The sequence below is a fragment of the Miscanthus floridulus genome, chromosome 16, assembly GCF_019320115.1.
Source record: "Miscanthus floridulus cultivar M001 chromosome 16, ASM1932011v1, whole genome shotgun sequence".
Taxonomy (NCBI): Eukaryota; Viridiplantae; Streptophyta; class Magnoliopsida; order Poales; family Poaceae; genus Miscanthus; species Miscanthus floridulus.
This window is the reverse complement of record NC_089595.1, coordinates 6,909,298-6,920,459: the sequence shown is the minus strand read 5'-3', so window position 1 is coordinate 6,920,459 and position 11,162 is coordinate 6,909,298. Positions and strand designations below refer to the sequence as shown.

Here is an 11,162-nt window from a genome sequence, read left to right as displayed (position 1 = left end):
CTTTGAAATTGATAGTTTTCTTAACAAAAACTGTTCAAATACGGGTGCGCGGGCATGGCCTTAGTGGGCCTTGTGGCCCGGTCTGCAAAGTGAGGACGATTTGCTGTATGCCTGTATCTGACCTTGCTCTACAGCTGTGTAAGTTCTGACATTGAGAATAGATATGGTTGTCAGGACAATTAGCCATTTTAAAGTCAATTATTATAGAAGAGGTAGTGCCAGCTTCGCTCGATACAAGGCATGCGCATGTTTGTAGTAGCACATGATAATCTAAGTATAGAAGGCGGCTTAACATGGACATAAAGTCGATATAGTAGAATATTGCTGCTGGACAATCATGGTTACCATCATGCATATTGTATATCGAATATTTGCTTTGTTTCTTCATACTTATGAATCAAATACTACAACTAAAGAGTGCAAAAATACCTCATTTGCGTTATGGGCGTTCACACTAATAAAATTCAACTCAATGATAGTACGCAGTCGATGACCCAAAAAGTAAAATCGGCATTCCAGAAGCAAACATTGGACTTAGATGCTGTTTGGTTCGTGCACTTTTCGGGGTGATCCGATCGCACCGTGAGCTAATAGCGTTACTTTCCGTTTGTTTCAGCGACCACGGGACCCAATACCACGGCAACTGATCCCGAGCTTCAATAAATTGATTACGCCCGATTTAGGCAGTAAACGATTCCATGGTTTCATGCGTGGTGAACCAAACAAAAGCCGTAAGTGCTCGCATCGTTTCCGGTCCGAGCGCCATCCATTCCTGTTGACGTTTGCGTTCGCGTTATCCGACCAAACGGCACCTTAGGGTGTGGTTAGATCCAAAAATTTTTGGGTTTTAGGTACTGTAGCACTTTCGTTTTTATTTGGTAATTAGTGTCTAATTATGGACTAATTAGGTTCAAAAGTTTCGTCTCGCGATTTCTCATCCAACTGTGCAATTAGTTTTTTTTTTTCGTCTACATTTAGTACTTCATGCATGTGCCGCAAGATTTGATGTGACGGATACTATGCAAAATTTTTTGGGAACTAAACGGGGCCTTAATCCAAGAGAAAACATAGGAGACATTAAATCCATAGCTTTCTTGGTGCCCCCCTTTTGACATCATGGTTTCTTGTATGCACTAAGATAAAAAGGAGTACACAGGTAGAAGAGAAACGGAATTAGGATCATCATTAGATCGACTCTGGGGAACAGATGAACAAGAAACACACATATAACTCAGGAAATACAGAACATGAAACACACATCCAAGTCTGCCATCATCCTTATGTGCTGGACAATTTGGGGGCCAGGAATGAGTTGCTCTTCAGTGGAATCAGTCCCAATATCCAAGTCTGCAAGACCAGCTTCAAGCAGGCCGGATGCTTTGTGCACGTTACAGCAGGTTTGAGATACAATCCTTGACGTGCACACACAAAGCTGTTCGATCTAGTTGATGATACGCGCTTTAACCTGGATAGAATTCTTGTCGTCCCCAACCCCAAGAACGGCGTTGGGCACGAAGAACTGGAAGCAGCCTTCAGGGTTGGCAGCCCATTGGAGAGGTCGGTGCACACCACTCTGAACACCGACGACTGGTAGTGGCTACGGCACGAGCTCCTGTCACCGTAGCGCGAGAAGACCAGCTCGCATTGCGTCAGCGGCAGCTGCTGAGCACCGTCGGCAGCAGCGGCGGCGGATGCGTGAGGATGGATGCAGAGCACACCGAGATGGCACGGCCAAGCCGTTCCTGCGTCACGTTCAGCAGGAACAGCCGGCACGGGACGCTGCAGCAAGTGGCGGCCGCTTGCTCACCATCGCCACGGTGGTCCGCGAGGAGGAAGAAGTTGAAGCCGTCGTGGAAGCCGATGCTGAACGCTTCCCCGGCGCGGATCTTGGCTGTGTGCGCGCCGGCGAAGTGGTCTAGCAGCGCGGCTGTGGAGCCGATGAAGCCGCACGAGTCGCCGGGGCAGTGGCAGGGCGCGTGCGGGCACACCTGACGGTGGCTTTCCTGGCCGTGGTAGGCAGGCGTCGCGTCGCAGCCGTGAGCCGCGTACGGGCAGGGGACGCGGATGCAGTCCACCAGGCGCTCCATGGCGTGGCACCGGCGGTAGCCGCCGCGCGTGGTGGCGCGGCAGACATGGCACAGGCCGTTCCCGGTGGCCTCCAGCTTGTCGCGACAGGCCGAGCACACCACATGCTCCACCTCGCACTGCATGCGTGCGGTTATCCATCATTCCAATCTCCGTTGCTTGCTTCAAGAAATGCTAATAACCGAACATGTATGCAGATTGATATAGATGTGGTAATAACCTGGAAGATGGGAGGCCTGAGCGCGAGGAAGCAGACGCCGCACTCCAGGGCGTCGGCATCGCCCATCGTCACATTCGCCACTGCATGCGGCCCTAGCGACACGCACGTCTGGCGGTGCGTGAACGCTGTCGGCGCCCAAATCCTCGTCCTTCTCCAGGAAATCGAAATCCTCGTCGTCGTCGAAAATGTCCATTTTCTTCCTCCTCTTGACCGACTTCAATCGACGGCATGAAAAAAAAAATCACTTTCCATAATCGACGGTATGATAATTAAAGAACTTACCACAATCGACGGCCTGTAAAGCTCGTTGACGATGGCTGTTCCGATATCAGCGGTCGCGGACGCGGCCGCGTGGTGCGAATCGGAATATGCCCCATGGTGTTGGCCCTGTCATCACCTTCATGTGCCATTGCTGCTGTTGCCGCCACGAGTCCCACCGCGGCACCGCCCGTAGCGGGGGAGTACCGCCGCCAGAAGTCCCGCCGTAGCGGGGGCTAGTTTTTATCGAAAGCTAAACGCTCGTATACATTTTAAGGTTACGTGAGAGTATCACATGGGGCTATCCAAAGTAAGTACTATTGAAGAAGTTGTCTTAGAGCCAGTAACTAGCTCTAATCGTTGCGGGTGCCCTTGTAAAGTTCCACAACTGCATATAATATAACCAAACTAACTTAAAAAAGTTTGGATAGCATGAACTCAAGACTCGACTAGTAGTCGAAAACTTTGGTCTTATCGATTCGGTTTAGACTTTGGTCAATATGGCCAACCCTAGCAAGTTACGTCATTGTGTAAACATAAGGTATGACTAGAAAACATCGCACGGCTTTGCCGCGCAAGTCGCACGGGCCAGTAGATGCCAGCGTTATGAAGCTGCTAGTAGTTGCGTAGAAGTCCAATCCAGTGTAAGCATTTTTATTTTGAGATTTAACTAATTTCAAGTCAAGATATGAATATTATTAGGACAAAGTCGACTTTCATCGATGGAGCTTCTGCGCGGTCCAGGGTAACGAGTGGTGAGGAAGGGAAGAAACCCGGCGGCGCATAAAATGAGTCGTGGGTTGAGTAGGCATATATATTAGGACAAAGTCGGCTTTCATCGATGGAGCTTCTGCATGGTCCAGGGTGACGAGTGGTGAGGAAGGGAAGAAACCCGACGCGTAAAATGAGTCATGGGCTATATATATATATATATATATATATATATATATATATATATATATATAGAACTACTACCATATAGCTGGCTACAAAATAACTTATTCTGTAGCCACTTTGAGTTACGATAATTACTATGTTAATTTATGAGATTATAGTAATTCTTTACTAAGTGGTTTACTATAACGTTATGGTAAATATCCCCATGTGTTATAGTAACATAACTATCGTAAATATGTATTGACATTATCGTAAATTAGTATATAAAATTATCGTAAATAGAGGTGGCTACAGAATAACTTATTTTGTAGCTAGTTACTGAATATACTCTCCCTATATATATATATATATATATATATATATATATATATATATAGGATCGTGAAGATGGTAGAATCACTCAATTGTTTTATTTTATGTGTGCTATGGGTAAGCTAGCTTAAAAAATTTATAGCAATTTGAATAAAGAAATTAACTCTATTAATTTTTTTAGAAAACTCTTGAGAAATCTAGTTCCACATTAATAGCAAAAAATTACACTAAAACATGTGATATTATGTGTTTACAGTGTAGTGCTGGTTGTGTAGAGTTCAACAAACTTGGTTTGGCATTTTTTAAAATTTTATTTGTTTTATTATGCTATTTACAAAATTTCAGTCGTTTTAGATAAATAATAAATTCACAGAAAAATAGGAAAACGTCGTTGGGCCGAATTCGGCCCAGTAAGGCCTAGGTTCGGTGGAAAACAGGCCCGAGCGGGAGGCAGGCCGGCCCATTCAAAAGGCCTGAATTACGGGTTGATTTTGGTAAAGTTCGAGGGCTTTTTTGTAAAAAAACCTAAGAGGATGCCTGGACTGCGGGTTGATTCCACTGAAGTTCGAGGGCTTTTTTGTAAAAAAATCACGCCTCGCACGCTCTGGGCCGTTCACGCACCCGATCCGACGACCGGGAACGGCTGACGACGTGGCCACGCTCGTCGGCCAGCTTTTGGGTGCTGGTTTCATATGTAAAGATTGGTTGCATATATTAGTTTTAGCATTTCATAGATTAACATACCCTGTATATTGGTGTTTGGTTCTGCAGAAGCAAGTTGTGTTTAGTAAAATTATGTTTGGTAGTTTATATTTTGATAGGAAAAAGTTTATATAACTCCCCAATTATTTAGGGTGGACTACTTCATCCCCAAACTATAAAACCGGATTTTCTACCCCTGAATTTTTCAAAATCGGTCAAATAACCCCCAAACGGTTTTGGATGGTGGTTTTGCTACTGTGACAGTAGTTTTGTCTTTTTCTTTCTTTTATTTATTTTTGCTGAATCTTTGAAAAATCATAGTAAATCACAAAAAAATCATAAAATAGAAAATTTAATTTTGTTGGACTCCACATGAGTAGATCTACACAGTAAATATTTAATATGGTATGCTTTAGTACAAAGTTTTCGCTGTAGCTTTAGATCTATTTTTTCTGTAATTAATTGGAATAATTCATAGCTACAACTTCTATGGTCCAATTATGGTGAAATTTTTATGGTGAACTTACTATTGTATGCTTGAACCTAGTGTTTGATCTAAAAATGTGCTATAAATGTATAACTTAACATGGTACAAGATAACATTTATTTAGAGGTGTGAAGAAGCTTGTCCTTGGATCAAACCGAGTTAAAAATCTTTTGCAAGTGGTCTAAATTGAACCATATATGGAAAAAAGATCATCACTTCACATGGTTACACCCCAACCTATCTAAAATTTGAGCTCACCTTTTCTGGTCATAGATGACAAAGGCGGAGAAGTAATTCACAAAGATAGTAAGAGATAGGAGGAGCAAACAAATGAAATGACAAAGTAAGAGTGTCGGGTACCATAAAAATGGGGTACCCCGAGCGTACACCACGAGAGGCACTAAAATCCCGTCAACGGCAAAGTTAGAGGGAAAGCCATGGGCTCATAACCAGCCCCGTCTGAACCCACCTAGATCTCTGCATCGCCTCTGGCCTCTCACGGGAGGTCTCGGCAAGGAGACGCAATCTCTGCCTCGCGCGAGGCCTCTTGTGGAAGGCTTCGGCAAGGAGCTCCGCCTCGCGTGAGACCTCTTGCGAAAGGCCTTGGCAAGGAACTCCGCCTCGCGCGAGACCTCTTGCGGAAGGCCTCGGCAAGGAGACCAATCTCCGTCCCGCGCGAGGCCCTATCCTCCGTCTCACGCGAGGCCGGCTTATCCGTCACCCGTCGCCCCTGCCTCGGCTGGTCTTCCCGACAGCACGTCATGTCCCATTAATACGTCAACCACTCCTGCAATCTCAGCCGGACGACGGCTCGACACCACGGGATAGCCGACGGGACATGAGGTCGTATCAACGCCATACCGGCTGAGACAGGGCGCGGCGGGGATTACCGGCCACTATACTTTGACACTGTGCCTCGCGATCCCCGCCTCGAAAACAACACGACGTGGGCAGCCTAGCCCGGGTCATCACCGCCCCCGAACCAACACACCAGATCAATCGCTCTCTCCGAGCCTCGACACTCTGCACCAAGGTCTCGGCTATCTCGGGATTCATGTCTACCGAGACCCCCCACTGCGGTGCGGCCTCAGCGCCGACCGAGCCTCGACCTCGCGCATAGTCAGTCCACAGCAACTCGCATGCTGACCGCCGCACTTGCCCCGAGGTAGTCCTGGAGCTCCCATGACGCACATGATCGGATGTGACCTACACGCCACCTCAGTATTCCAAGAACGGACCACTCCGATGACCACGCCGCCACAGGAACAGGCTATAGGGCTCGGACACGCCGCCTCTGTTCGCACGACGCCATATAGTTAGCACATGTACTGCCCTTGTCCTCCCTTCAACTATAAAAGGAAAGGACCTGGGCCATTTAGAGGGAGGGGACGAAGAATAACACCCGGTAACACACACATTTCTCTGCCGCCTGAGAGCAACGTCTCAAGCGACCCACTTCACTCCTCGCCGAGACCTGGGACTAGCTCCCTCTATCACCTAGCTTGTAACCCCCTACTACAAGTACTTTGGTGCAAGGAATACAAGATCGATCTCTCAGACTAGACATAGGGCATCGATTGCCTGAACCAGTATAAACCTTGTGTCTCTTTGCATCACCATCCAGGATTAGGGGCACGCAGTTCACATTTACTGGTTGGTTGAGGACCCCCCGGTCTGAAACACCGATAGTTGGCGCGCCAGGTAGGGGGATTTGCGTGTCAGTTTCATCATCCCGACAGGTTCCGGATGGCAGACCTCGTACGACCGCTGCGTCTCGGCACGGTGGTGTGGTTCGGGAGCCTAGAGTTCATGCCCCTAGGGCATGAGTATGACATGGTACTTCTCACACCCTGAGCCCCGCCTACCGATGACGACGTCACGCATCGGCAGCCTAGGCGCAGGTGGTGCCCGGGCGGCCGTTCTCGCCGTGCTCGCCAGGCACGGCATGAGCAAGATCATCCCGATGCCACGCAAACCCAGGGCGACTTGCCGCTTTCCGCCGGCACCCCACGACCAGCTGTTGGCGTAGGGTCCCTGGTTGGGGATCTATCTAGCCTGAGCATGGACAAGGGAAAAACACCGGTGGCACCTGGCGATGCCCCGACATCAAGCTCCGCTCCACCAATCCTTGAGAAGCCATCTCCGGTAGAACAGAGCCCAGCAGCGGCACTATCTCCATACCCCTTCGGGTTGAGAAATGCCGACGTATCTTATGCTTATGCCTACGCTTCCGCTCACGCGGATCTCTCGGAGCGCCGCCAGCGCTTCATTCTCGACTTCGACACCACAGCGTCGACTCACGACCACACCGACTCCTCAGAGGAGGACGAGGCGTGGGCCAGAGCGGATTTCTCCGACCTCCGCAACCACAAAACTATGCATCGCTTCTTGGCCGCAAGCGACTATTGCTTTGGCTACTCCGATTCTGACGATGAAGGTACTTATGATCCCACTCGTGAGTGCTTCCACGTCGGACTGGGGATGCCAAGCATGGGCGATGAACACGAGGGGGTGGACGACCGCACTCCGCTTCATCAGGGAACGGGTGATGCGACACCTTCACGCATTGTCCCCCCGACAGCACGGAATGAGAACCTTGCCCTCGGACAATTTCGACTACCGGACCTAGAACAGCTCCGTGAGCTTCAGGCCAAGGTTGAGCAAGATCAACTCCTTCTGCAACAACTCCGAACCACTCTCGAGCAGTAGTAGCAAGGCCGTAGTGACGGCAGAGGAGCCCGGCGATGGGCCCGCGACGTGCACCATCGCATCAACAACGACGAAGGGGACGATCGCCCCCCAATCTTCAATCACGCTAGCCAGAACGTCGTGGCTGCGGCGATGCTAGTGCGCGCGATGCCCGAGCCCTCCACCATGGAAGGACGATGAGTTCGCGGCGAGCTCCGGGATCTCCTTGAGACCGCCGCAGTACAGCAGGCAGAGAGTTCCGCCTCTCAGCGGCGTGGAGCCGCCTCGAACCTCCTCTCAGCACCATGCTGGCAGAATAGGGAGGCCGCGGTTCGTCCTGAGCCCGCTCAGGTGCCGGCAACCAATAGGGTCCCCCCGGTCCACGACCGCCTCGATAACCGACGCGAGGCACAGGGTGACCATGAGGTGGTCGGCCGACGACGGCGCCACGACAGTGAGGGGCCCGCCCGAGGCTACCACCCGCATCGGGGCGGCCATTATGACAGCGAGGAAGACCATAGTCCCTCTCCTGAACCACCTGGCCCTCGGGTCTTCAGTAGAGCCATCCACAACGCTCAGTTCCTAGCCCGGTTTTGCCAGCCGACCAACCTCACGAAATATAGCGGCGAGACCAACCCCGAGCTCTAGCTCGCTGATTACCACCTAGCTTGTCAGCTAGGCGGCGCGGATGATGATCTGCTCATCATCCACAACCTCCCCCTGCTCTTGTCAGACTCGGCACGTGCCTGGCTTGAGCACCTTCTCCCTCTCAGATCCACGACTGGCGCGACTTGGTTCAGATCTTCGTCGGGAATTTCCAAGGCACATACGTGCGCCCTGGAAACTCCTAGGACCTTAAGAGTTGTCGCCAGAAACCAGACGAGTCTCTCCAAGACTTCATCCGGCGCTTCTCGAAACAATGCACCAAGTTGCCTAGCGTCGGCGACTCAGAGATTGTCCAGGCTTTTCTCTCCGGCACCACCTGCCGAGACTTGGTCCGAGAACTAGGCCGAAACGTGCCGCGCTCAGCCACCGCACTCCTCGACATCGCCACCAACTTCGCCTCAGGCGAGGAGGCTGTAGGAGCCATCTTCCCCATGGACGATGCCAAGGGGAAACGGAGGGATGAGGCCCCCGAGGCCTCGGCTCCCCGCCTCCCCAAAAGAAAGAAGAAGGATCGCCAGGGGAAGCAGGCCGTCCTCGAGGCCGATATGGTCGTAGTCGTAGAATGCAAGAATCCCCGAGGCCCTAGGGGTCCCAGACCTTTCGACGACATGCTTAAGAAACCCTTCCCTTACCACCAAGGCCCGGTCAAGCATGCCCTCGAGGATTGCTCCATGTTGCGGCATTACTACACCAGGCTCGGGCCCCTCGACGATGACGCCAAGCAGAAGGGCGTCAGCGACCAGGACGATGATAAGGACGATGGGTTCCCTGAGGTACATAATGCCTTCATGATCTTCGGTGGACCCTCGGCGTGCCTTACGGCATGGCAGCAAAAGAGGGAACGCCGAGAGGTCTTCTCGGTCAAGGTGGCCACTCCCCGGTACCTCGACTGGTCTCGAGAGACGATCACCTTTGATCGAGATGACCACCTCGACCATGTTCCGAATCCCGGGTAGTACCCACTTGTTGTCGACCCCATCATCGGCAACACCCGACTCTCCAAGGTGTTGATGGACGGAGGCAGCGGCCAGAATATCCTATACGCCAACACCCTGGAGCTCTTGGAGATCGACCGATCGAGGCTCCGAGGCGACGTCGCACCCTTCCATGGCATCATGCCAGGGAAATGCACGTGACCCCTCGGGCGCATTGACCTTCCCGTCTGCTTCGGCACCCCCTCCAACTACCGCAAGGAAGTCCTTACCTTCAAGGTTGTCGGATTTGGAGGAACCTACCACACCATCCTGGGGCGGCTGTGCTACGCCAAGTTCATGGCAGTTCCCAATTATACCTACCTCAAGCTCAAGATGACAGGCCCCAGCGGTATCATCACGATTGAGTCCACGTACGAACATGCATACGACTGTGACGTCGAGTGCATCGAGTACGCCGAGGCTCTCGCCAAGGCCGAGACCCTCATCGCCAACCTCGACCAATTCAGTGGCGTGGCGCTTGACTCCAAGCGTCGCGTAGGGACATTCGAGCCCGTGGAGGCCATCAAGCTTGTCCCGGTCAACCCCGCCTGCCCCGACGACCGGGCGCTGAGGATCAGCGCCACCCTCGACATCAGATAGGAAGCTGTGCTCGTCGACTTCCTCCGTGCGAATGCCGACATATTCGCATGGAGTCCCTCAGACATGCCGGGCATACCGAGGGAAGTCGCCGAGCATGTCTTGGACATCCGGGCCAGCTCTAGACCGGTGAAGCAACGCATGTGCCGCTTCGATGAGGAAAAGCATAGGGCCATCGGTGAGGAGGTGCAGAAGCTTTTGGCGGCCGGGTTCATCAAGGAAGTGTCCCACCTGGAGTGGTTGGCTAACCCGTGTTAGTAAGGAAGAAAAATGGGAAATGGAGGATGTGTGTAGACTATACCGATTTGAACAAAGCCTATCCAAAAGTCCCCTTCCCATTACCCCGAATCGATCAGATTGTTGACTCCACTGCGGGCTGCGAGACCCTATCTTTCCTTGATGAGTACTCTGGTTATCATCAAATCAAGATGAAAGAGTCCGACCAGCTTGCGACTTCTTTCATCACCCCATTCGGCATGTACTGTTATGTGACTATGCCTTTCGGCCTCAGAAACGCAGGGGCCATGTACCAGCGGTGCATGACCTAGGTCTTTGGCGACCACATTGGGCGGACCATCGAGGCCTATGTGGATGACATCGTGGTCAAGACCAGAAAGGCCGGGGATCTCATCGATGACTTAAGGATAGCCTTCAAATGCCTTAGGGAGAAGGGCATCAAGCTCAATCCCGAGAAGTGTGTGTTCAGGGTCCCCCGAGGCATGCTCTTGGGATTCATAGTCTCCGAGCACAGCATCGAAGCCAACCCAGAAAAGGTCTTGGCCATAACTAGCATAGGACCAATCAGAGACCTCAAGGGAGTATAGAGGGTCATGGGATGCCTTGCGGCCTTGAGCCGCTTCATCTCACGCCTCGGCGAAAAAGGCTTGCCTCTGTACCGACTCTTGAGAAAATCCGAGCATTTTTCTTGGACCCCCGAGGCCGAAGAAGCCCTCGACAGACTCAAAGCACTGCTCACAAATCCTCCCGTCCTGGTACCCCTAGCCAGGGGTGAGGCCCTCTTACTCTACGTCGCCGCAACGACCCAAGTGGTCAGCGCTGCCGTAGTAGTAGAAAGGCAGGAAGAGGGGCATGCTCTACCCACCCAATGACATGTTTACTTCATCAGCGAAGTGCTCTCCGAGACCAAAACGTGTTACCCCCACATCTAGAAGCTGGTCTACGTCGTAGTCCTGGCCTGGCGCAAGCCGCGTCACTACTTCGAGTCTCACCTAGTGACCGTGGTATCGTCTTTCCCCTTGGGAGAGATAGTCCATAA

The 11,162-nt window shown here is 51.6% G+C and overlaps 1 pseudogene; it reads right to left on the bottom strand.

Moving 5' to 3' along the window:
* Positions 1–1,116: 1,116 nt before the first annotated feature.
* On the bottom strand, positions 1,117–2,771 carry LOC136514084 (E3 ubiquitin-protein ligase SINA-like 3; annotated as a pseudogene).
* Between the last annotated feature and the right edge of the window lie 8,391 nt (positions 2,772–11,162).